This window comes from Phyllobates terribilis, unplaced genomic scaffold (genome assembly GCF_046119375.1).
Source record: "Phyllobates terribilis strain yellow unplaced genomic scaffold, ASM4611937v1 Scaffold_3__8_contigs__length_932513732, whole genome shotgun sequence".
In the NCBI taxonomy this organism is placed as follows: domain Eukaryota; kingdom Metazoa; phylum Chordata; class Amphibia; order Anura; family Dendrobatidae; genus Phyllobates; species Phyllobates terribilis.
In genome coordinates, this window is record NW_027362763.1 from 881,609,749 (window position 1) to 881,634,062 (window position 24,314).

Genomic DNA, 24,314 nt, shown 5'->3' on the forward strand with positions numbered 1-24,314 from the left:
TCCGACCAAGATCGCACGACGGCATACGACGCCAGTGAACCGAGCAGAGGTACCAGGGTCTACTCCAGGTCAGACTCCGGACACGGCTGTTGGCCCACACCGGGGAATACAGGAACTGGAAGGTTTAGGCTGGCACACTGGTATGCAGACGGGGAGGTACTGGCAGGTACAACAGGTTGGAGCACAGAGAGGATAGAACCCAGTACAGACTGGGACTTCTGGAACAGAACCGCAGAAGCGGTATACAAACACAGCAGGTAGAGAGCAAGACGAGGCCGCCAGGAGCGGAGCAAAGAGTCAGAGCAGAGCGAGGCTGCCGGAGCAGCGAGCAAAGGGTCTGAGCAGAGCGAGACTGCCGGAGCAGCGAGCAAAGGGTAAGAGCAGGGTAGGACTGCCGAAGCAGTGAGCAAGAGGAAACAGAGCGAGACTGCCGGAGCAGCGAGCAAAGGGTCAGAGCAAACTACCGGAGCAGCAATCTAGAGGGAGCAGGGCGAGACTGCCGGAGCAGTGAGCAAGAGGGAGCAGGGCGAGGCTGCTGGAGCAGCGAGCAAAGGGTCAGAGCAAAGTAGGACTGCCGGAGCAGCGAGCAAAGGGTCAGAGCAGAGTAGGACTGCCGGAGCAGCGAGCAAAGGGTCAGAGCAGAGCGAGACTGCCGGAGCAGCGAGCAAAGGGTCAGAGCAGAGCGAGACTGCCGGAGCAGCGAGCAAAGGGTCAGAGCAGAGCAAGACTGCCGGAGCAGCAAGCAAAGGGTAAGAGCAGACTGCCGGAGCAGCAAGCAAGAGGAAGCAGAGCGAGACTGCCAGGGCAGCGAGCAAAGGGGAGAGAGCAGAACGAGACTGCCGGAGCAGTGAGAAAGAAGGAGCAGAGCGAGACTGCTGGAGCAGTGAGAAAGAAGGAGAGAGCAGAACGAGACTGCCGGAGCAGTGAGAAAGAGGGAGCTGAGCGAGACTGCCGGAGCAGTGAGGTAAAGGGAGAGAGCAGAACGAGACTGCCGGGAGCAGTGAGAAAGAGCAGAGCAGGACGAGACCGCCTGGAGCGGTGAGCAAGAGCAGAGCAGGACGAGACCACCTGGAGGGTGAGCAAGAGCAGAGCAGGACGAGACCGCCTGGAGCGGTGAGCAAGAGCAGAGCAGGACGAGGCCGCCTGGAGCGGTGAGCAAGAGCAGAGCAGGACGAGGCCGCCTGGAGCGGAGAGCAAGGCAGAGCAGGGGGGACAGGGCTCTGTTCACACGGAACAGACAGGAAGGGAAAGGCAGAGCCAGATACCCACAGGGTACTTGCAGAGAAGTAGCGAGTGAACCACAAACTCACAAACGGGAGTACAGAGACAACAAGCAGGAGTTAGGTACGAGTTCAGACTCTGCAGAAAAAGGAAAGGAACGGACATAGAGAAAAAACAGGTAAAAGATAGGAGAGAGTTCAGACTGGAACTGAGTGTACGGAGGAGACCGACACTGCAGCGGAATACAGGAGCGGGTCTGGGAATACGGCCCCCAGAGAGGCGGGACGAACAGGCAAGGAGCGTGTTCAGACAGGACAGACAAGATACAGGAGCAGGTCTAGGTAATTGGCCCCTAGAAGGCGGGAGGAACAGGCTAGGAGCATGTTCAGACAGGCCTGGAAATACAGCCTCCAGGATAGGCAGACAAGAGGCAAGGAACGTGTACAGACTGCAGGTTAGGGTACACAGATAGGACACAGTACAGACATGGGAACAGATACTGCAAGACAGGTAACATAGACAGGACCTGGCATGTCAGAGACAAAAGCCAACTGACAGGGCAAGATGCTCAGGCAGGGATTGATTGGAGCAGCTGGGTTAAATACCAGGTGACAGACAGCAATAGGCTGAGGACGCACAAGGGGTGTGACCCACAGCAGGTACAAAAAGCAGGAAGTGATCAGGCGCCGCCCTTAAGCAGCAGAAACAGACACAAACAGACAGCATGGAGGGAAGCCAGAGAGACATTCTCAAGTGCGCGCTCTTGCACAGTGGGAGATGGACCACTATGCAAAGACGCCGCCAGGTATGTTACACCTACCACAAGGTCAGCCAGCGCAGGACAGAGACAAAGTTAGGCCTAGCTCCAGGCAGGTCAGAAACTTACTATGCAGAGGCAAAAAACAGGAGGCCCTACACCCGCTCAATGGGGAGGATCCTGATATGCACCCTTCACCCTACAGTGCTCCGGGATGTGCCTGAATTTCCACCAGTGAAAGGTACTGAAGTGACTACCATGTCCGTTCCCGTTCTTGCTCTGACCCAGCTGGGTCTCACCTGTCCTGCATTCCACCTGCATACGCTGCCCTGAGACCTAGCTCCACCTGTGGGGAGCTATACCATCGAGCTGCCTTATCACTGGCCTCAGTGGACTGCTGCAGCGCTGGTGCTTCTCACCAGATACCACAGGTGGCGTCACGAACTCTTATAAAATTAACAATTATCCAACCTTTTAAAGAGTGACCCCAGGGTACGGGCCAGGGAGCCGACCACCGCGACATCCCCAAGGCCAGGCAAAGGCCCGGGTACCGAGTCATCCCCATCCCCTGGGCTAGTCACATCCTCCTCCACCTCCTCTGCTGACCTCATCGACTGGCTGACTGTGGGTTGACAGTAAGTGGGATCTCCAACCTCGTCATCATCACCCTGTGTGTTCTCACACCCGTCGTCCTCAGAGCCTACCTCTTCCTGCCCTGACCGAAAAGTCAAGCTGTCGCTCCAATCAGGTATTTGAGTCTCATCATCATCTTCATCATTGTCTCCACCAACAGGAGTTACAGTTTGGGAACGAGGGTCTACATTATGCTCAGAACCTTCTTCATCTGGTCCTGGATCCGACTTATAAAGATTCTGGGCATCAGTGCAGATCATTTCCTCGTCTGGATTAACAGAAGCTCTGGAGCAGACCTCCGTTTCCCAGGCTATAGTATGAGTAAACAGCTGTGCAGACTCAACCATCTGTGTTACCCCATACTCAGATGGGCAGCTGGAGACTTGGGAGCTGTGAGGAAGCAAGTGCGATTGGGGTGACACCTCTGAGGACTGGAGTATTTGTGATGTTGAAGTTGAGGTGGAGGAGAGCCCACTTGAAGGAGCACTTTATATCCATTGAAGCACCTGCTGTTTTTGTGCCTCATCTGGAATTTGTAGCGATGGGCATGTCCGTAAGAAAGGGATCATATCACATTGTCCACGAAAAGAAGTAGACATCTTAGTTTGGCTGGAAGATGTTACCCCCCCCCCACCGCGGGGGGGCTCGACCCACCAGCGGACAGGCACCAGTATTGGGAGAGGGGGGCTGGCCGTCAGGGTCCACCGCGGCTCTGGCACAAACCCGGCGACACAAAGGTCGCACGGGCAGGAACGGACTGGCCGTGTCGGCTTCGCACTTTTTTGGTTTTAGAAGGGCATGACATGCCTATATCTGTGTCTCCCCCTCCTTTTACTCCTCCACCTCTTTTCTTTTCGCATGACTATATGTACTTGTCACTTTTCCATGTGTTAGTTGTGTCTTCTGATCAGTTTGTCAGCTTTTGGACACCTTTTGAAATGTTTTCTATGTGTTTTCTATGTGTTTCTATGTGTTTTTGTTTGCCTGCCATTGGTTTTAACAGTGTTCAACGGTGTTCGACGAACAGTTCGACGAACAGTTCGGCGAACATACGGGTGTTTGACGAACCGAACCGAACTCGAACACTACGGGGGTGGCTCAACACTACTTTTCATACCTAACAGACCAGACATTCAGTGTCTCCCACTTACACACCACCTCCTCATCTCACCGCCTATCTGTCGGTGTCCCACAAGGCTCAGTTCTAGGACCCCTGCTCTTCTCCATCTACACCTTTGGCCTGAACAGTTCATAGAGTCTCACGGCTTTCAGTACCACCTCTATGCTGATGACACACAGATCTACCTCTCTGGACCCAATATCAACTCCTTATTAACCAGAATCCCTGAATGTCTGTCCGCTATTTCATCCTTTTTCTCTGCTAGATTTCTAAAACTTAACATGGAAAAAACTGAATTCATCATCTTTCCCCCACCTCACTCAACCCCCCCATCTGTCCTATCCATCAAAGTTAATGGCTGCCCGCCCTCCACAGTCCCATAAACTCGCTACCTCAGGGTAACCCTGGACTCTGATCTCTTCTTCAAACCACATATCCAAACCCTTTCCACTTCCTGCCGACTCCAACTCAAAAATATCTCCCGGATCCGCACATTACTCAGCAAAAACACTACTGCATGCATTCATCATCTCCCGCCTTGACTACTGCAACCTCCTGCTCTGCGACCTCCCTTCTAACACTCTCACGCCCCTCCAATCTATCCTAAACTCTGCAGCCCGACTAATCCACCTGTCCCCCCGCTATTCCCCGGGCTCTCCCCTCTGTCAATCCCTTCACTGGCTCCTCATTGCCCAGAGACTCCAGTTCAAAACCCTAACCCTGGCATACAAAGCCATCCACAATCTGTCTCCTCCATATATCTGTGACCTAGTCTCCCGGTACATACCTGCACGCAACCTCCAATCCTCACAAGATCTCCTTCTCTACTCCCCTCTTATCTCTTCTTCCCACAATCGCATACAAGATTTCTCCCGTGCATCCCCCCTACTCTGGAACTCTCTACCCCAACATATCAGACTCTTGCCTACCGTGGAAACCTTCAAAAGAAACCTGAAGACCCACCTCTTCCAACAAGCCTACAGCCTGCAGTAACCCTCGCTCCACCACACCGCTGCACGACCAACTGTACCCTCACCTACTGTATCCTCGCCCATCCCTTATAGTTTGTGAGCCCTCGCGGGCAGGGTCCTCTCTCCTCCTGTACCAGTCGCTGAATCGTTTTGTTAAGATTATTGTAAGTGTTTTTGCTATGTATACCCCCTTTTTCACATGTAAAGTGCCATGGAATAAATGACGCTATAATAATAAATAATAATAATAATAATTCTGTTCCTGTTCGTGACCTTCAACTCCTTCTTGTCACAGATCCTTTCAAAGCACAGGGTACAGAGATTTCCTTTTTATTCTTTGAATGGAATATAGCCTGTCAATCAAGCATAGTCATGCATTCAGGTGGCGGGACTTAGCTAGTAGCTCTCAGTGTTTTCTGAATGGTGATGGTATTGGTGACATGGCCTGTGATCTTCAGAAAGTTTACAGGGAAGCAGAGCAGAAGCCACAGAAGCAGGATACAGCTCTACTGAAAATAGTAAGCTTATCCAGTGATAAATCTTCTGTCTGTCAAACAACAAAGTGCCTGGATGTGACAATATTCCAATAGAGGTAATAAAGTGTTCTGAAGCAGCAGTTGATGTCATCACACGCCTGTGTTAACAAATGTGAACAAATGGCCCAAGGACTGGACAAGATCATTGTTTATTCCTATTCTGAAGAAGGGAGATGCTATCGATTGTAGAAACGCGGCCACACGGCATGTTTCAGAGTAAAGTGAAGCGTCAGAGAAGGCTGCATACTGTCACCATTTCTCTTCAATTTATATGCAGAAGCTATCTTCAGGAAGGCAGGACTTGCCAAAAAAGAGGAAGGAATCAAAATTGCTTAAATACGCAGCAAATACAACGTTGATAGCAGCAAGTGTAGATGGAATGAAGAACTTATTACAGAGTGTCAAGATGGAGAGCTGAAACATGGGACTGCTATTTAGTACAAAGAATACAAAGATATTGACTTCTGCCAGGTACAGTACAACTGGGACACATTTGAGATGGACGGTGACGAACTGGAAGTTGTAAAGGGATTCAACCTACTCCAATCAATGATAACTCAAGATGCAAAGATGACACCAGAAGTCAATAGGAGAAAAGCAATGGAAAAATCAACTATGAAGTCACTAGACAAGGTCTTCAAATTAAGGAACATTTCACTGGTGACAAAGACATGGCTTGTACATAGTTTGATCTTTTCTGTGGTAACATATGGATGCGAAACCTAGATGATAAAGAAATAAGACAGAAGATGAATCACCACCTACGAAATGTGGGCCTGGAGAAGGATGTTATCAATACCATGGATGGCAGTAAAGAACAAACAAATCAATTTTGGAACAAATCAAGACAGACATGTCACTCTAAGCAAGGATCAACAAGGTATGACATGCTTACTTTGGACACATCATACAAAAAGAGCAATCACTGTAGAAGGACATTATTATCGGAAGAATTGGAGGAATAAGGCAAACAGAAAGACCAGCAACCCGATGGCTTCATACTATCAAGATAACGGCAGAGAAGATGGAGGTGGACCTATCTAGGATTACACAAGATTGATCTTCCTACAGAGTGTTCATCCATCAAGTCACCATGGCTCAAAATTAAGCCAAAGGTCGCTAAATAATAATAAATAATAATCATCTAGTGAGTTGGCCAAAGGGGATGGTGTTTGGCATTGCTGAGTGCTAGATGATATTAAAATAGATGAATAAATTATGATTTATTGCTACCCTACAGTAAACTGAGCCTGTATGAGCCAGCGTCAGCACCTGTAAGATTGACTGCAGGAGAGTCTGAGTGTGGTGCATACTAGGTGAAGTGGGAGGACTGTTAGGAGGGAGAAACTTTGTGGGCAGCGAGACTGTGTAGGATGTCTCAGGATGGTGCTTTGTAGGTAGAATGATTGGGCACTGAAGGTGGGAGTGAGAAGGCTGTGGCACAGATTTAATTTTGCCTCTTGGGAAACATAGTTTAGATGAACAGAGGGAGAACTCATAGGAAGTTCAGAATGTAAGCAATAAAAGACCACAAGAATGGCTGCAGGGGGCTAAAGAGAAGCTGAAAAAAAGGAAAATACAGGTAACGGGAGATTGCGGATGCATTACAGGTGGCCTACTGGGTTCTTTTGTCTGAAAAACCTTTTAAATTTTCTATAAATTGTTATTCTCTTTTGCTCCTGTACTCAACCTTAACAACTTAGCACAGCTTAACTACTTTCTATAAGTTTAGCTACTTTTTTCATGATCTTTGCATGGTAGTGGAGCTAGGGAAATACAGGAGAGGTGACTTCCATAATGTTAACAACAAATCTAAAATAAATAATGAATAATTTAGTTTTTAAATGTAGCTCCAAGGCTTTATTCACATGGCTAAAAGGGTCCTGTACCAACTGATGATGGCATGATTATTCATTCTGTTTACTATACATCAAAACAAATGGAGATCAGCACCCTCAGATGACCTCATAATTCACTTATCATCAACTTACTGAATTTGAAATAATACATAATTCTTAAAGCAAGTACCATTGCATCGTACCTGTAATGTACAATCTGTACAAATATGGAATAAATACTAGAAATACAGTTAAAAGAATTAAAAAGATTATTTTTATGCAAGATCTTTCACCTCTGATATGTCCGGTCAGACCGGAGATCTATGGAGTCAACAAAATGTTAAAACTCATGGAAACACCTCAGGCTGATGACCTGGGGCTGTGGGGTACTCGGTAGCCGGGCCAGTCCTTTTGCTTATATATCCCACTTTCAGTGCTCCCCTGAACTTCTTCCTCCACCCACCTCCTCTACTTAGTTCCACCTTCCTAACAGGGACCAGGGACTGTGCTCTCCCTCAGGAGCAATCTCACCCTTCCGTACTGGAGTGGTCTAGTGTTGGATGTGGGTTTGTGGGTCCCAGGTAGTGCTCCCTCCTTACCTGAGAGTGGGGTACCACACCGCTGGCTGAGATGCAGTAACTTCGTGGTGACTGGATCTGCAGAGGTGCCACATTCCATCCCACCCCCCCTCCCCACCCCCCCGTTAAACACAGCACGTCCGCGAACTGGAACAGAGCAAAACAAGAATTTTAAGACATGCAAAAAAAATTTTTTAGAATGCATCCACAAAGAAGACAGTAAATAAATAACTTTTTCTTCCCTTTACGGGAGGCACTTTTTCTTGAACGTTACATATAACTACTTAGTATATAAATCAATATAAGATCGCTTTAAATAACATTTTATCAAACAAGTTCAGTAGGCTGTAGTGAGATCCTTATCAGGGTGTCCATCTCACTGGTGTAAGTGCAATGTGGGGGGACCCGTCCACAACAAACCCCCAACGTAGGTCCTGGGCGTGGCTGCAGGGCATAGCCGATCCACTCGTTGGACCAGGTCTTCGGCCACACCAAATGGGTTTTTGTTCAGTGGTCAATAAAACCAACAAGAAGCACCTTAATAAGTGCTAACTTTTTACAATTAAAGTTCGGGCTGCTCAACGTCCACAACCACAGTGTCCTTTTCTTAACCAGGTACGCACAAAATGAACAAAAACTTTTTCACACAATGATGACATCAATACCCTTCCCGGTAACTATTTACAGTTTCCTGATTTGTTTCAGTTCAGTAGTGGTGCTCCCTCCAGGGAAATATTTGTCCACCACTGGATGGCCCAGCCAGGTCATCAGCCTCCGATGGCAGGGGTGCGTCCTCCTCCACTTCCACCCTCCCGACATGTAGGGCGTACCACCCCCATTCTCCATGGTGGCGCGTATAAGTGACCCTGTCTCCAGGGTATAGATCCCGTCCCGGGTGTCTCTGCTGTAGGTGGGACTCCACATCGCGCCTGTTTAAAAGAGGTCCGTGGCCACTTGAGACTCCCGAATGAAGCCCCATCTTCCTTCCAGGTCAAACTTGACCACGGTTGCCTTGGTGCGAGGACTGGGTTTGGCTTTGCAGGCCTGGGCCTTAGACTGCATGTTGCGGGCATCCATTACCTCCCTCCGGACTCGACGTTCCCGCCGCTCCGCTTCCAATTTTAGGAGTTCCCGCTGACAGTACTTCTCTCTCTGTAGGGCCTCCGTTTGGGTCTCCCGCAGGAATCCCATCAAATTACCCTCCGGGTTGTCACACCTGAACTCCTTTGCTCCCTGGCAGGCAACCTGGGGCGCAGGCGTGGGCAGTAAAGGGGCTCTCTGCTGATCCTCAACCCTCGCGGACCAGTCCCACATGGCACGTCCGTACACCCAGTCGGGTGTAGGGGCTGATGGCTCTCCCAAGGGGCCTAGGAGGGTGTCAGTGTAAGGGCAGGGGCGTTGTCATTAGTGTTGAGCCACCCCCGTAGTGTTCGAGTTTGGTTCGGTTCGTAGAACACCCGTATGTTCGCCGAACTGTTCGTCGAACTGTTCGTCGAACACCGTCGAACACCGTTAAAACCAATGGCAGGCAAACAAAAACACATAGAAACACATAGAAAACACATAGAAAACACTTCAAAGGTGTCCAAAAGCTGACAAACTGCTTAGAAGACACAACTAACACATGGAAAAGTGACAAGTACATATAGTCACGCGAAAAGAAAAGAGGTGGAGGAGTAAAAGGAGGGGGAGACACAGATATAGGCATGTCATGCCCTTCTAAAATCAAGAAAGGCTGGAGTAAAAATCTAAAATCAGCCTACCAACACCCAGACGTCGTGACAAGAAAATTAAAAAAAGAAATATCTTTAGGTAGTATGGCGGATCCATTCAGAACACTTTCCTTACAAGACGTAGTGGTATCCCCGTTGTGAGTTGTGCCAAAAATGGAACCCAATACATTCGGACTAATCCACCATTTGTCATATCCAAAGGTCAGGTCTGTAAACGACAACATCGACGCGGAACCAAGTACAGTAGTATATACTGTACATCCTTTGACAAGGCAATCAGGCGGATCAAGAAGTTGGGAAGGGTCACCCTAATGGCCAAAACAGGCATTGATGCGGCGTTCCGGTTACTTACTACCTGTGCCTCCGAATAGTGGCCACCTATTAGGCTGCTTCTGGGAAGGAGCATACTATATAGATCGCTGTTTGCCCATGGGGTGCTCCAGATCCTGCTAACTATTTGAGGCGTTTAGTTGCTTCCTCGAATGGTTTGTAATGGACGTTTGTAAGGGGGCACATATTATCCATTACCTCGACAACTTCTTATGCCTGGGCCCATAAGATTCTCCACAGTGTGAATACACGCGGTAGTCCACCTGTGAGAGGGAGAGAGCTGGAGGGAGAGCGGACACCACAGAGCCGAGGGGTTAGATGGAGAACAGAAGAAGGAAAGAGGGCGAGGGAGGTAAGGGAGTACAGTGGAAGGCCGAACTGAGCTCCCCCACGTTTCTGCTGGGCGGGGAACAGCCCTGGGAAGAAAAGCCGCTTGTTCATCCCTTTGAGGTTACGGGCGCGAGCGGGCAGAGGGACTACGCTGGAGTGCCAAGCCGACACGGCCAGGCCGTTCCTGCCCGTGCGACCTCCATGTCGCCGGGTTTGTGCCAGAGCCGCGGTGGACCCTGACGGCCAGCCCCCCTCTCCCAATACTGGTGCCTGTCCGCTGGTGGGTCGAGCCCCCCCGCGGTGGGGGGGAGTAACATCTGCAGAAGAAAGACCATCTTCCAGCCAAACTAAGATGTCTACTTCTTTTCGTGGACAATGTGATACGATCCCTTTCTTACGGACACGCCCATCGCTACAAATTCCAGATGAGGCACAAAAACAGCAGGTGCTTCAACGGATATCAAGTGCTCCTTCAAGTGGGCTCTCCTCCACCTCAAATTCAATATCACAAATACTCCAGTCCTCAGAGGTGTCACCCCAATCGCACTTGCTTCCTCACAGCTCCCAAGTCTCCAGTTGCCGGTCTGAGTATGGGGTAACACAGATGGTTGAGTCTGCACAGCTGTTTACTCATACTATAGCCTGGGAAACGGAGGTCTGCTCCAGAGCTTCTGTTAATCCAGACGAGGAAATGATCTGCACTGATGCCCAGAATCTTTATGAGACGGATCCAGGACCATATGAAGAAGGTTCTGAGCATAACGTAGACCCTCGTTCACAAACTGTAACTCCTGTTGGTGGAGACAATGATGAAGACGATGATGAGACTCAAATACCTGATTGGAGTGAAACTTGACTTTTCGGTCAGGGCAGGAAGAGGTTGGCTCTGAGGACGACGGGTGTGAGAACACACAGGATGATGATGACGAGGTTGGAGATCCCACTTACTGTCAACCCACAGTCAGCCAGTTGGTGAGTGTAGCGCCGGCGTCCCTGTCCTCTGCTAGGCAGGGACGCTGTTCCCCTCACCTCCCTGCTCTGTGCCCGGCGTCCTCCTCCCGCTCTGCTGGCAGCGCGCGCTCCTTCCCGTCCACTGTGCTTAGGGCGCGCGCTCTCCCTCCCTCTTAAAGGGGCCGCGCGCGCCGTTCTAAGGAGTCCCCGGCCAATGGCCGGAGGACTTCACCATATATAAGGCACCTCCTCCAAAATGGAGGTGCCCGAGCAATGTTGTTGCACTGTTTACTACTCTGCTTCAGCCCTCAGGTCCCGTTGTCAGTTACCTGCCAGTTACCTGCCAGTTACCTGCCAGATTCCTGCCTGATTATCTGCTACCTGCCTGCTAGTCTGAGGTCCGACGGTCTGCCTTACTACTCCTGTCAGTCTGTCTAAGGACCAATCTGCCCGCTCACCTGGGAGCGCACATCAGCCACCTGCCTGCTTGCCCGAGGTCCGACGGTCTGCCTTCCAACTCCTGTCAGTCTGTCTATGGACCAGCTTGCCCGCTCACCTGGGAGCACACACCTGCTACCTGCCTGCTAGTCTACCTGGAGGCTCCGCCGTCACGTGCTGTGACCACCTGCCTGTCCAGTGACTCCTGCTCGCTCACCTGGGAGCGCTCATCTGCTGCCTGTCTGCTAGCCTACCTGGAGGCTCTGCCGTCACGTGCTGTGACCACCCGCCTGTCCAGAGTCTTCTGCCCGCTCACCTGGGAGCGCTCATCTGCCGCCTGTCTGTTGGTCTTCCTGGAGGCTCCGCCATCACATGCTGTGACCACCTGTTCTTCCAGAGACTCTCGCCTGCTCACCTGGGAGCTCACGTCTATCATCAGCCGCCACAGGTCGTACCAACCCTTTACCTTGAGACTGCCCCGGTCACTTGCCGTGACCATCTGCCCGTTCATCCAGAGACTGCCCCGGTCACTTGCTGTGACCATCTGCCCGTTCATTCAGAGACTGCCCCGGTCACTTGCCGTGACCATCAGCCCGTTCATCCAGAGACTGCCCCGGTCACTTGCCGTGACCTCCAGCCCGTTCACTCAGAGACTGTCCCAGTCACCTGCTGTGACCTCCTGCCCGTCTTCCCTGGTCGCCACCCGCTCCCTTACAAGGACTGCCCCCTTGTATAGTAGCTCAGAGGTTCCGCCTCCCAGACCCGTTACAGTTTGCTCGGGCCATGGAACCCGGTGGCACCCAAGCTCCCTCGCTCTCGGACCTGTGTCATGAACTGTCCCGTCAAAGGTCCCAACAGGAGTCCATCCTGGGTCACCTGCGGAATGTCAATACTCGCCTGGACACTCTGACTGCTCCACCAGCAACCTCCGCCAGTGCCATGTCTCGCAATCCGGCAGCTCCGCTGCCCACTAATACCATGGTATCCTACCCCGGACCCCGGCTTTCTGCACCTCCTCGCTTCGGAGGCAACTCCGCCCAGGCTCGGGGCTTCATAAATCAGTGCACCCTGCACTTTGAACTATTGTCCCACCAGTTTAACTCCGACCGGGCCAAAATTGCATTCATCATGTCCCTTCTCACCGGGGAGGCCCTGGCCTGGCTAAATCCTCTATGGGAGAGAGGAGACCCCCTGGTGTCCGACTTGCCTGCTTTTCTCACGGCTTTCCGGAAAGTCTTCGACGAACCCGGACGGAAGACCTCATCCGCATCATCACTGCTACGTCTCCGTCAGGGAAGTCTCACCGTGGGCCAATATGCCATACGGTTCCGTACCCTTGCCTCGGAGCTGGCCTGGGATAACGACGCTCTGGTATCCGTCTTCTGGGAGGGTCTGTCCGGCCGTATTAAAGATGAACTTGCCGGTCGGGACATTCCTACCACTCTCGATGACCTAATAACTCTTGCCACCCGGATTGACCTACGGTTCCAGGAGCGTGCCAAAGAGGTCACCCGTGAGAGGAGGTTACCATGTCTAGCTCCTACTTTTCAGAAACCCGTCACTCCCTCCGTCTCTACCCAGGTACACTCTCCTGAGTCTATGCAGGTTGACCAGACCAAGATGGTCAAAACCCGTCAGGACTTACGCCGTGCCGAAGGGAGCTGCTTCTACTGTGGCAGTAAGGAGCACCGGATCCGTGCCTGCCCGGAGAGGTCGGGAAACGCCTGTGTCTAGGTTCGCTCAGAGAGGTCAACCTAGGCAAGAATAAATCCTCTCCATCTCTGCTGCTGTCAGTCTCAATCGTCTGCGGGGAGAACCGTTATTTCGAACTAGCCCAACTTGACTCTGGAGCAGCCGGGAATCTTATTTCACAGTCCCTGGTAGAGAAATACCGCATCCCCACCAAACCTCTGGCTGTACCCTTGTCTGTTGCTGCCGTGGATGGGGGCCTCTTACCACGCCCCATCCAACTCATCACCGAATCCATTACTCTGCAGGTGGGAATGCTGCATTCTGAAAGTATCTCCTTTTATGTTCTGCCTGGACTCTCTCACGCCCTCTTGCTAGGCCTACCTTGGCTCCAGAGACATACACCCGTGCTTGACTGGCAGACCGGAGAAGTCCTTCGCTGGGGACAGGACTGCCATAAGACCTGTCTGGTTCCCGTCCATCCCGTCCGTCCTTCTCCTACCCCAGCTAATCTACCTGGACTTCCGATTCCTTATTGGTCTTATGCTGATGTCTTTAATAAAAAGGAAGCAAAGACACTACCTCCTCATAGACCATACGACTGCCCTATCGACCTGTTACCTGGTACTACTCCTCCCCGTGGGCGTATTTATCCTTTATCCGCTGCTGAGACCCGGTCGATGTCCGAATATATTGAGGAGAATTTGGCCAGGGGATTCATCCGGAAATCTACCTCCCCGGCGGGAGCAGGCTTCTTTTTCGTCAAAAAGAAGGACGGCTCTCTCTGTCCCTGTATAGACTATAGAGGCCTTAACCAGATCACGGTGAAGAATAAGTACCCCCTTCCGCTCATTCCGGAGTTATTTGATCGTCTGAGGGGGGCTAGAATCTTCACCAAACTGGACCTCCGTGGGGCGTACAACCTGGTTCGTATCCGTCAGGGGGATGAATGGAAGACGGCATTCAACACCCGGGACGGCCACTATGAATATCTGGTAATGCCCTTTGGTCTCTGTAACGCTCCTGCCGTCTTTCAAGAGTTGGTCAATGACATCTTCCGGGACCTTCTCTACTCCTGCGTAGTGGTGTACCTGGACGACATCTTGGTCTTCTCTCCGGATCTCCAGACTCACCGGAGGGACGTTCGTCAGGTCCTGCTCAGGCGCAGGCAGAATCACCTCTTCGCTAAATACGAGAAGTGCCTCTTTGAGCAGACCTCGCTTCCGTTTTTGGGCTACATTATTTCTCAGACCGGCCTACGAATGGATCCAGAGAAACTGTCTGCCATCGAGAAATGGCCTCGACCGGAGGGGTTGAAGGCCATTCAGCGATTCCTGGGCTTCGCCAACTACTACCGCCTCTTCATACCACACTTCTCTTCCCGGACTGCCCCAATTTCCGCGCTCACCCGTAAGGGTACTAATCCCAAAGAGTGGCCGCCCGAAGCAGAGGAGGCCTTTCTCTCCCTAAAACAGGCCTTCTCTTGCGCCCCGGTGCTGCATCGCCCGGACGGCAACAAGCAGTTCTTCCTGGAAGTTGACGCCTCCTCCTCTGGAGCCGGAGCGGTACTTACTCAAAAATCATCTTCCGGGAGAATGGTAACTTGTGGCTTCTTCTCCAAACTCTTCTCCTCTTCTGAGCGCAACTATTCCATAGGAGACCGAGAGTTATTGGCCATCAAACTGGCATTGGAGGAGTGGCGTTACCTACTCGAGGGGGCTCTTCACCCGGTAATAATTTACACTGACCACAAGAACTTGGCTTACCTCCAGCATGCCCAGAGACTTAACCCGCGCCAAGCCCGGTGGTACTTGTTTTTTGCTCGCTTTGATTTTGTTCTTCATTTTCGCCCGGCTGACAAAAACGTCAAAGCAGATGCCTTGTCCCGATCCTTTCTGGTGTCCGATCTCGAGGAAGAACCTAAACATATCATCGATCCCGCCAGAGTAATGCAGGTGGCTCCCGTGAGCCTAAATCGTCTCCCTCCCGGTAAGACGTTCGTATCAGTACCTGATCGGGAGAAGATCCTACACTGGGGTCACTCGTCTAAACTAGCTGGCCACGCCGCTCAGAAAAAGACCCTCCAGCTTATTGCCCGGCACTACTGGTGGCCTACCCTGCACAAGGACGTAATAGACTTTGTTTCTGCCTGTGTGTCCTGCGCCCGCAACAAAGTCCCGAGACACCTGCCAGCCGGTTGCCTTCTTCCGCTTCCTGTGCCTGCTGCCCCCTGGCAGCATATTGCTATGGACTTCATAACTGATCTCCCTGTCTCTGCCGGTTGTACGGTCATTTGGGTGGTCGCTGACCGCTTTTCCAAGATGTCTCACTTTATTCCCCTGCCTGGTCTCCCGTCTGCACCCGAGCTGGCTAAAGACTTTATCCGCCACATCTTCCGTCTTCATGGCCTGCCCCTCCACATCGTGTCGGATCGTGGGGTACAGTTCACCTCACGTTTCTGGAGAGCCACTTGTAAACTGCTAGACGTCACCCTGGACTTCTCTTCCGCTTACCACCCACAGTCTAATGGTCAAGTGGAGCGGATCAATCAGAACCTGACCAGTTACCTCCGGCACTTCGTTAATGCCCATCATTCTGACTGGGTGGATCTCCTACCATGGGCCGAGTTCTCCTATAACAATCACGAGAGCGAATCCTCCTCCAAATCCCCGTTTTTTGTAGTCTTCGGTCAGCATCCTCTGATTCCTTTTCCTGTCTCCACCTCTGTGGACAACCCGGCTGCGGAATCTCTCGTTAGCAAATTTTCCTCCATTTGGGAGAGTACCCGATCCGCACTCCTCCAGTCGTCCGAACGGATGAAAAGACACGCTGACAAAAAACGCCTGGATCCTCCACAATTTCATCCTGGAGATAAAGTCTGGCTCTCGTCTAAATATGTCCGACTCAAGATACCTTCTTACAAGTTAGGGCCTCGGTTCATCGGTCCTCTGGAGGTCATCAGTCAGATCAACCCGGTGGCCTATAAATTAAAACTCCCAGCCAACTTACGGATTCCTAACTCCTTCCATGTATCTCTCCTCAAACCTGTGGTACTTAACTCTTTTTCCAAGTCTACAGGTACGCCTCCTGCTCCGGTTTCTGCTGAGGACGAGTTTGAGGTAGAGAACATTCTTGCCACCAAAAGGGTAAGAGGAAAGACCTTTTTTCTAGTAGATTGGAGGGGGTTTGGTCCTGAGGAGAGAACGTGGGAGCCCCGGGAGAACATCCATGCCCCTCTTATCCTAGCTAAATTTCTGTCTGGCCTAAAAAAGGGGGGGCCTAAAGGGGGGGTACTGTAGCGCCGGCGTCCCTGCCCTCTGCTAGGCAGGGACGCTGTTCCCCTCACCTCCCTGCTCTGTGCCCGGCATCCTCCTCCCGCTCTGCTGGCAGCGCGCGCTCCTTCCCGTCCACTGTGCTTAGGGCGCGCGCGCTCTCCCTCCCTCTTAAAGGGGCCGCGAGCGCCGTCCTAAGGAGTCCCCGGCCAATGGCCGGAGGACTTCACCATATATAAGGCACCTCCTCCAAAATGGAGGTGCCCGAGCAATGTTGTTGCACTGTTTACTACTCTGCTTCAGCCCTCAGGTCCCGTTGTCAGTTACCTGCCAGTTACCTGCCAGTTACCTGCCAGATTCCTGCCTGATTATCTGCTACCTGCCTGCTAGTCTGAGGTCCGACGGTCTGCCTTACTACTCCTGTCAGTCTGTCTAAGGACCAATCTGCCCGCTCACCTGGGAGCGCACATCAGCCACCTGCCTGCTTGCCCGAGGTCCGACGGTCTGCCTTCCAACTCCTGTCAGTCTGTCTATGGACCAGCTTGCCCGCTCACCTGGGAGCACACACCTGCTACCTGCCTGCTAGTCTACCTGGAGGCTCCGCCGTCACGTGCTGTGACCACCTACCTGTCCAGTGACTCCTGCTCGCTCACCTGGGAGCGCTCATCTGCTGCCTGTCTGCTAGCCTACCTGGAGGCTCTGTCGTCACGTGCTGTGACCACCCGCCTGTCCAGAGTCTTCTGCCCGCTCACCTGGGAGCGCTCATCTGCCGCCTGTCTGTTGGTCTTCCTGGAGGCTCCGCCGTCACATGCTGTGACCACCCGTTCTTCCAGAGACTCTCGCCTGCTCACCTGGGAGCTCACGTCTATCATCAGCCGCCACAGGTCGTACCAACCCTTTACCTAGAGACTGCCCCGGTCACTTGCCGTGACGATCTGCCCGTTCATCCAGAGACTGCCCCGGTCACTTGCCGTGACCATCTGCCCGTTCATTCAGAGACTGCCCCGGTCACTTGCCGTGACCATCAGCCCGTTCATCAAGAGACTGCCCCGGTCACTTGCCGTGACCTCCAGCCCGTTCACTCAGAGACTGTCCCGGTCACCTGCTGTGACCTCCTGCCCATCTTCCCTGGTCGCCACCCGCTCCCTTACAAGGACTGCCCCCTTGTATAGTAGCTCAGAGGTTCCGCCTCCCAGACCCGTTACAGTGAGGTCAGCAGAGGAGGTGGAGGAGGATGTGACTAGCCCAGGGGATGGGGATGACTCAGTACCCGGGCCTTTGCATGGCGTTTGGGATGTTGCGGTGGTCGGCTCCCGGGCCCGTACGCTGGGGTCACTCTTTAAAAGGGTGGATAATTATTAATTTTATAAGAGTTCGTGATGCCACCTGTGGTATCTGGTGAGAAGCACCAGCGCTGCAGTAGTCCACTGAGGCCGGTGATAAGGCAGCTCGATGGTATAGCTCCCCACAGGTGGAGCTAGGCCTCAGAAAAGCGTATGCAGGGGGAATGCAGGACAGGCGAGACCCAGCTGGGTCAGAGCAAGAACAGGAACGGACACGGTAGTCACTTCAGTACCTTTTACTGGTGGAAATTCTGGCACATCCCGGAGCACTGTAGGGTGAAGGGTGCATATCAGGATCCTCCCCAATGAGCGGGTGTAGGGCCTCCTGTTTCTTGCCTCTGCGTAGTAAGTTTCTGACCTGCCTGGAACTAGGCCTAACTTTGTCTCTGTCCTGCGCTGGCTGACCTTGTGGTAGGTCCTTGTCTTGGAGTTCACGCTCCCAGTATGCGGGGCCTAAGTGTCTCCTGGCTCTGTTACGTATCAGCACCTTAGCGATCCTGGGACTTGTAGTTCTCTAGGAAAACCGGTTAAGCCTTACTGGGTCATAGAGACCCCGGTAAGCTCTGATCCGGTGTCCGGTAAATGCTTCGGGGTGAGCCGGTTAAGCTCCTCTGTCCCCTATGTACTAACTATCCACTCGCCTTTGGCCTACTCGGGCCCTCACTAGGCTATACACACTAACGGCAGCTTGCCGCACTTCACCGATCTTATGGCGCCGGCACACCTTAAGCTCTAACAGGGCTCCCTGAATATAGCTAACAGGAGCCTAATGCTCCACTGCTGAACTATTAACTGAGTTCTCTAGACTAGACTGAGCTCCACTGCAGACTGACCTCTCTTAGGCTTCTCTACTGCAGGAACTCTTCAGAGGAACTGAACTGCCTAGCTCCACCTTCCCTGTTTATATCCCTAATGGGCTCCCTCTGCTGGTCTGAGGTGGAAGGTGGAGATGTGTGAATGTTTATGGGGGCCTCTTGTGGAGGATTCCATCAATGCACTCTTCTAGGATCTGTGATACCAAGCGCAGCTGGGCGTCACAGATACTATTGACGACGAGGTTAGGTTGCGCCTTCCTGGACAGAGACGGAGTACTGGAAGCACGTCAACAACTGCATCCTCAACCACAACTCTGCCTCTGACCACAAGTCGTAGTGGCTCTTCAGGTCGCATGGGCTCTAAGCCTTGCATAGCCTGGGTATTTTTTCAGATCGATAAGGATGACCCAACTCGTGTTATCTGTAATATTTGTCACCAAAAGCTAAGTAGAGGCCAAAAAATCCATAGTTTGAGTACTTCATGCATGAACCGTCACATGGATATGAAGCATAAGTTGCAGTGGGAAGCTCACTGTGCTACAATGCGGCCTAGCGGGCAAGGCCAACCACCGTCTGCCCCATCTTGTGCATCCGCGGCCTCTTCATCCTCTGTGACTGGGGGGACAGCAGTCACACATGGTTTTGGACGCAGACCTTCCACCTCTTTACCCGCAACAGCCAGTGTGATTGGCAGGTCATCATTTCATTTGGAAGTGGAAACACCAGCTGGTGTTGAGCGCTCTCCGACATCGAGAGCACCACCTTTGGATCAAGGCAACCTAACTTTTCCGCCTGCATTTTCTTCACAGACCGGCAAGTTTGCTGGGGACAGCCTACTCAACCCCATCTAAGCACAACAGCCAGCCCTCGGTCCCTCAGATGTGGATAAGTAAAAGACCATTTCCTCCTAGCCATGACAAAGCTAAGAGGTTGAATTTCACCATCTGCAAGCTGTTGGCTACAGAAATGCTGCCTTTCCGCCTGGTGGACACAGAGGATTTTCGAGACCTTATGTCCGTCGCAGTGCCCCAGTACCAGATGCCCAGTCGGCACTACTTCTCAAAGAAAGGTGTGCCTGCGCTCCACCAGCATGTCGCACACATCATCACCGCTTCTTTGAGAAACTCTATGTGTGACAGGGTGCATTTCATCACAGACACTTGGACGAGTAGGCATGGACAGGGGCGTTACATGTCACTGACTGGGCACTGGGTAACTATGGTGACAGCAGGACAAGGGGCTGCTGTCCAAGTCTTGCCGTCCCCACGAGTTGTACGTCAATCCTCTTTATCTAGAAGTTCCTCCACTGCTTCTGCCTCCTCAACCTCCTCTCGGTCCTTCACCTGCACCCAAAGCCTGTCTGGTAATGCCATCCGCTTTCTAACTGCGCAGAAGGAATCCTGCACACCTCCTTACTATGCTGGCAGCAGGGCTCAACGGCATCAGGCGGTGTTTACTTTGAAATGTCTGGGAAATGTGAGTCACACAGCTGAGAAGTTGTGGTCAGCTCTGGAGACCCAGTTTCATGAATGGTTGTCTCCACTGGACCTGCAACAAGGGAAGGCCGTGTGCGACAATGCTGCAAACCTGAGTGCGGGCCTTCGCCGGGGCAATGTCACACACGTGCCTTGTATGGCTCATGTGGCGCCCCTGAGGGTTCGACCGCCTCAGGTATGCTGCACTTCTTTAATGAAGTGTGGTGTTCCTCCTCTGAGGTAAGCCTAGTGTGATGGTAGTGACGTAGCCTTTTGCATCCTACATCACATTTCCACCAGAGGGAGCTAGTATGCAGTAGGTGCTGCTCCCCTGGTTACAGGGAGACTGGGGAACGCAAAGTGGTAGGAACCAGTTAGTGGGTGTGAGTGGAGGAACAGTTAGTTAGTGACACTTCTAATTTCATATTTAATAGAATGCCATCTTTGATCTTGGTTCTTCTCTGGTCTTTCGGTCCTAGTTGGTCCTTCAGTCTAGCTTTTGCTGGTCTGTTGGCTGTCACTGTGCTGTCAAACTACTGTGTGTAATGTGACTTCCCTCCGGGAGCGCAGATCCTGTGTGGGCCTGCACCGGTATGGGACACAGCCCTCGTACCCCGATCTATGGGACGAGAGGAAGGTTGCAGTCAAGGAATGTCTCAACCCGGCCAAGGACCAGGATCAAGAAGGCCCGGGAGCTTTAGAGTGTGGCTCCCTAGCAAATGGGTCCCCGGGAGAATGCAGACGGAGCGGAACACGCCACCTGTCCTCGCCTACCTGATCTATTCAGAGGGATTCCGGCTGCAAGAGGGGTACCGGCCCCCAACACCCGACCTCGTACTCTATGTCCAGGATGGGAAAGCCCGGTTAGGCCCTGAGGATCCCGCCGGGCTTCAGATGGAGAGGAATTTGCACCCGAGCCCTACACCTGAGAGGAGCTCAGAGGGAGACCCAGCCTATCTACACACGCACAGACGGGAAAAGGGTAAAGTCTGTACTGCAGGAACACTCTGGTGTAGGGATGCTGCCTCACACTGGACTTCCTTGGAGGTAGTCGGACCCCCGTCCCTGGTGGCCGCAGGAATCCGTGAGAAGCAGGGAGAAGCCTTGCACTGCTTGAGAGAACTGTGAGTAAAGCCTTGGAAGTTCATCCCTATGGCCTCCCGACTGTTCATTACGCTCCATACCACGCGACGCGGTGCCCGGACTCCCCGCACTACTAACCCTCCTCTATACTGCCTTGCCTGCCCTGAGGCCGCGCTCCGCCTGTGGGGAGCAGCGAGAACTTTAGCCGCCAAGACACCGGGCCTCAGCAGACTGTAGCGGCGCTGGTGGCCCCTTCACATGACACCACAGGTGACGTAGTCGACAATTACCACTCAACCCGGAAAGCCCTAACATCATTTTTAATGTGACAGCCCTGGGCACGGAACGGGTCCGGGCCACGGCTGCATCCCCCTCAACATCTGACCTGGCTCAGAGTATCCCCCATCTTCCCAGGGCAGGGCTTGCGAGCGTCACACTCACGTGTTGAACCTGGCTGTCCAGCAATTTTTAGCCCACTATCCCGGACTAGATGGCCTTCTGCAGAGGGCACGGTCACTTTGTGCTCACTTCCGCCGTTCGCATCCCGCAGCTCAACGACTTACATCTCTACAGAAGTCGTTGGGCCTGCCAGTTCACCGGCTGAAATGCGATGTGCCGACACGGTGGAATTCAACTCTGCACATGTTGCAGCGACTGTGGCAGCACCGACAAGCCCTGGTGCAATACGTTCTGACGTATAGCCTGGGCCAACGAGATCCAGAGGTGGGGCAAATCACGCTGCAGGAGTGGTCTCAGATCAGGGACCTATGAAGTTGATGCGCCCCCTGGGTTGTGGGGTACCCGGAGCCGGGCCGGTAGACGCTGGGGGTTGTAGTCACTGTGGCGGTGACCCGGTCCGTGACCCAGGGCGGTCAATCCAAGGGTAATTTGTATATATGGGTTTTATAATGTCCGACTACGCCACCTGTGGAGTGCGGCCAAAGGGGCCGCCGCTGCGGAACAGTCCTCTGAAGCTGGTGGTTTTGCAGCAATGGTATTATTACTCCCCACAGGAAGAGTGTAGCTTCAGGGCAGTGTGGGTGGATGATGGTGGCTGTAGTGCAGGGAATCAGTAATGAACACAGAGTCCGTGTGATGCAGTCCCAAGATCTTTACTCACAGTTGTTGCAGTCCAGATTACAGGTACCAGAGCAATCTCCCCCGTCGTGCTGTGCGTACTCAGTGAGGGGCTCAGTCCACCCCCAGATAGCTCCGGAGTACTTAGCAGGACCCCCTTCTGTGTGTCCTTTCTCTGGCCTTCTCCCTGCACCTCACACCCAGTGACACTTCTATCCGGTATCCTCGGGCCTTGGCGGGCGACGTGTGTTCCGTCCCCTGGGTCCTATGTGGCTACCTTCTTAGTGAGACTGGTGTGGACTTTGGCCTGCAGTACATGAAATGCTGCAGCCTCCGGTTTCTAGTTGAGCCTTGCTGTTTCTCCGCTAGTTGAGGGACCGGTTCCCCTTATCTGGCCTGACCCCTCTATCTCCTGGTAGCAGCGGGCGTACGGGTGGCCTTCTGCACAGCCCGTACCCCTATGGTCCCTTCGGTTCCTGGAGCCTTCCTGCTCCCACTCCTCTCTTCTCTCCTTCAGTCCTGGGCCTCCCCGGCTAGGCCCGCCTCCGGAGCAGAGCTCATGCAGAGCCTCTGCTCCTGTCACTTCTCCTCTGCCTGGCTTTCTCTTTCTAAGATGGTTTCCTATTTATACTCTCCCTGTCATGTGCTCCCCTAAGCTGCTTTCTCCACCCACACCCACTACATAGGACCCTCCCACGAGCTAGGGACCTGGGACTGTGCTCTCTCCTTTAGGAGCTATCTCGCCCTACCCCCACTGCGGGTATGTTTTGGATGCAGGTGTTAGGGTCCCAAGCCATACTCCTTCCTTACCTGAGGGTGAGATACCACACCTCTGGGTGAGATGCAGTACCTCTGTGGCGACTGAACCCTCAGTTGCGCCACACACCCTTCTGCACAGGTTTTGAAATGGCGACGAAGATGTTTAGTGCTGACGACGATGCCATTATCAGCATGACTATTCTGGTGCTTTAAATGCTGGAGCACACGTTAAACAGAATTCAGAGTCAGGTGGTGTGACAAGAGGAGGTGGAGGAACTAGAGGAGGAGTCGTATGCGGAAGGGATAACATCTCCAAGGTCCAGACGGTCGGCAGCACCAAGGCGGCAGGCATGGGAGGATGGGGGAGAGGGATTAACCAGGGCGCATGGTAGCAGCCAAACTGTTGAGGAAGGTGCAGGAGCCGAGGAAGAAGTGGAGGACGAACTGGCGATGGCATGTAAGACTCATCAGATGAGGGAGACCTTGATCACATTTCTGTTGTGCGAGGTTGGGGGGAGAGGGCAGAGGAATGAAGCATAATTCTTACCTCGCTACCAACACAGCAAGGACTTGGTCCTCCTGGATGCGCAAGACACATGAGTGCCTTCTTGCTGCACTACCTGCAACATGACCCTCGGATTGTCAGAATTCGAAGTAATCCTGACTACTGGGTTGCCACAGTCTTAGATCCCCGGTACAAAAGTAAATTTGCCGAAATAATTCCTGCCATAGAAAGGGATTCACGCATGCAGGAGTATCAGCAGAGGCTGTTGCAGAATCTTACATGTGCTTTTCCACAAAACACCAGTGGTGCACGTAGTGAATCTCACAGTTCTAACTTGCAAACCGTGGGACTGTCGAGTCTTCATCACTCAAACCGTAACAGTAACACAGTATTTGCTGGTAACAGCAATTTTGTGGAATCGTTTCACCACTTTTTTAGACCATCCTTTGCAAGGCCACAGGAGACAAGAAGTCTGACACATAGTCAACGCCTAGAGAGGATGGTACAGGAGTATCTCCAAGTGAACATCGAAGCCATGACTGTGTCACTGGACCCTTGCTCATTTTGGGATTCCAATCTGGAAAAATGGCCGGAGCTTGCCACTCACGCCTTGGAGATCTTGTCATGCCCTGCAGCCAGCGTTCTCTCTGAACGTGTGTTCAGCGCTGCTGGTGGTATGCTGACAGATAAGCGCACGCGGCTGTCCACTGAGAATGTAGACAGACTCACGTTCATAAAGATGAACAAATCATGGATCCGCAAGGACTTTTCTACCCCTGTGTCATCCTGGGGAGACTAAAAGCTTGAGGATTTGGTAAAATCACCTCACCAACTGTTTTAAGCAACTCTGGGGCAATTGA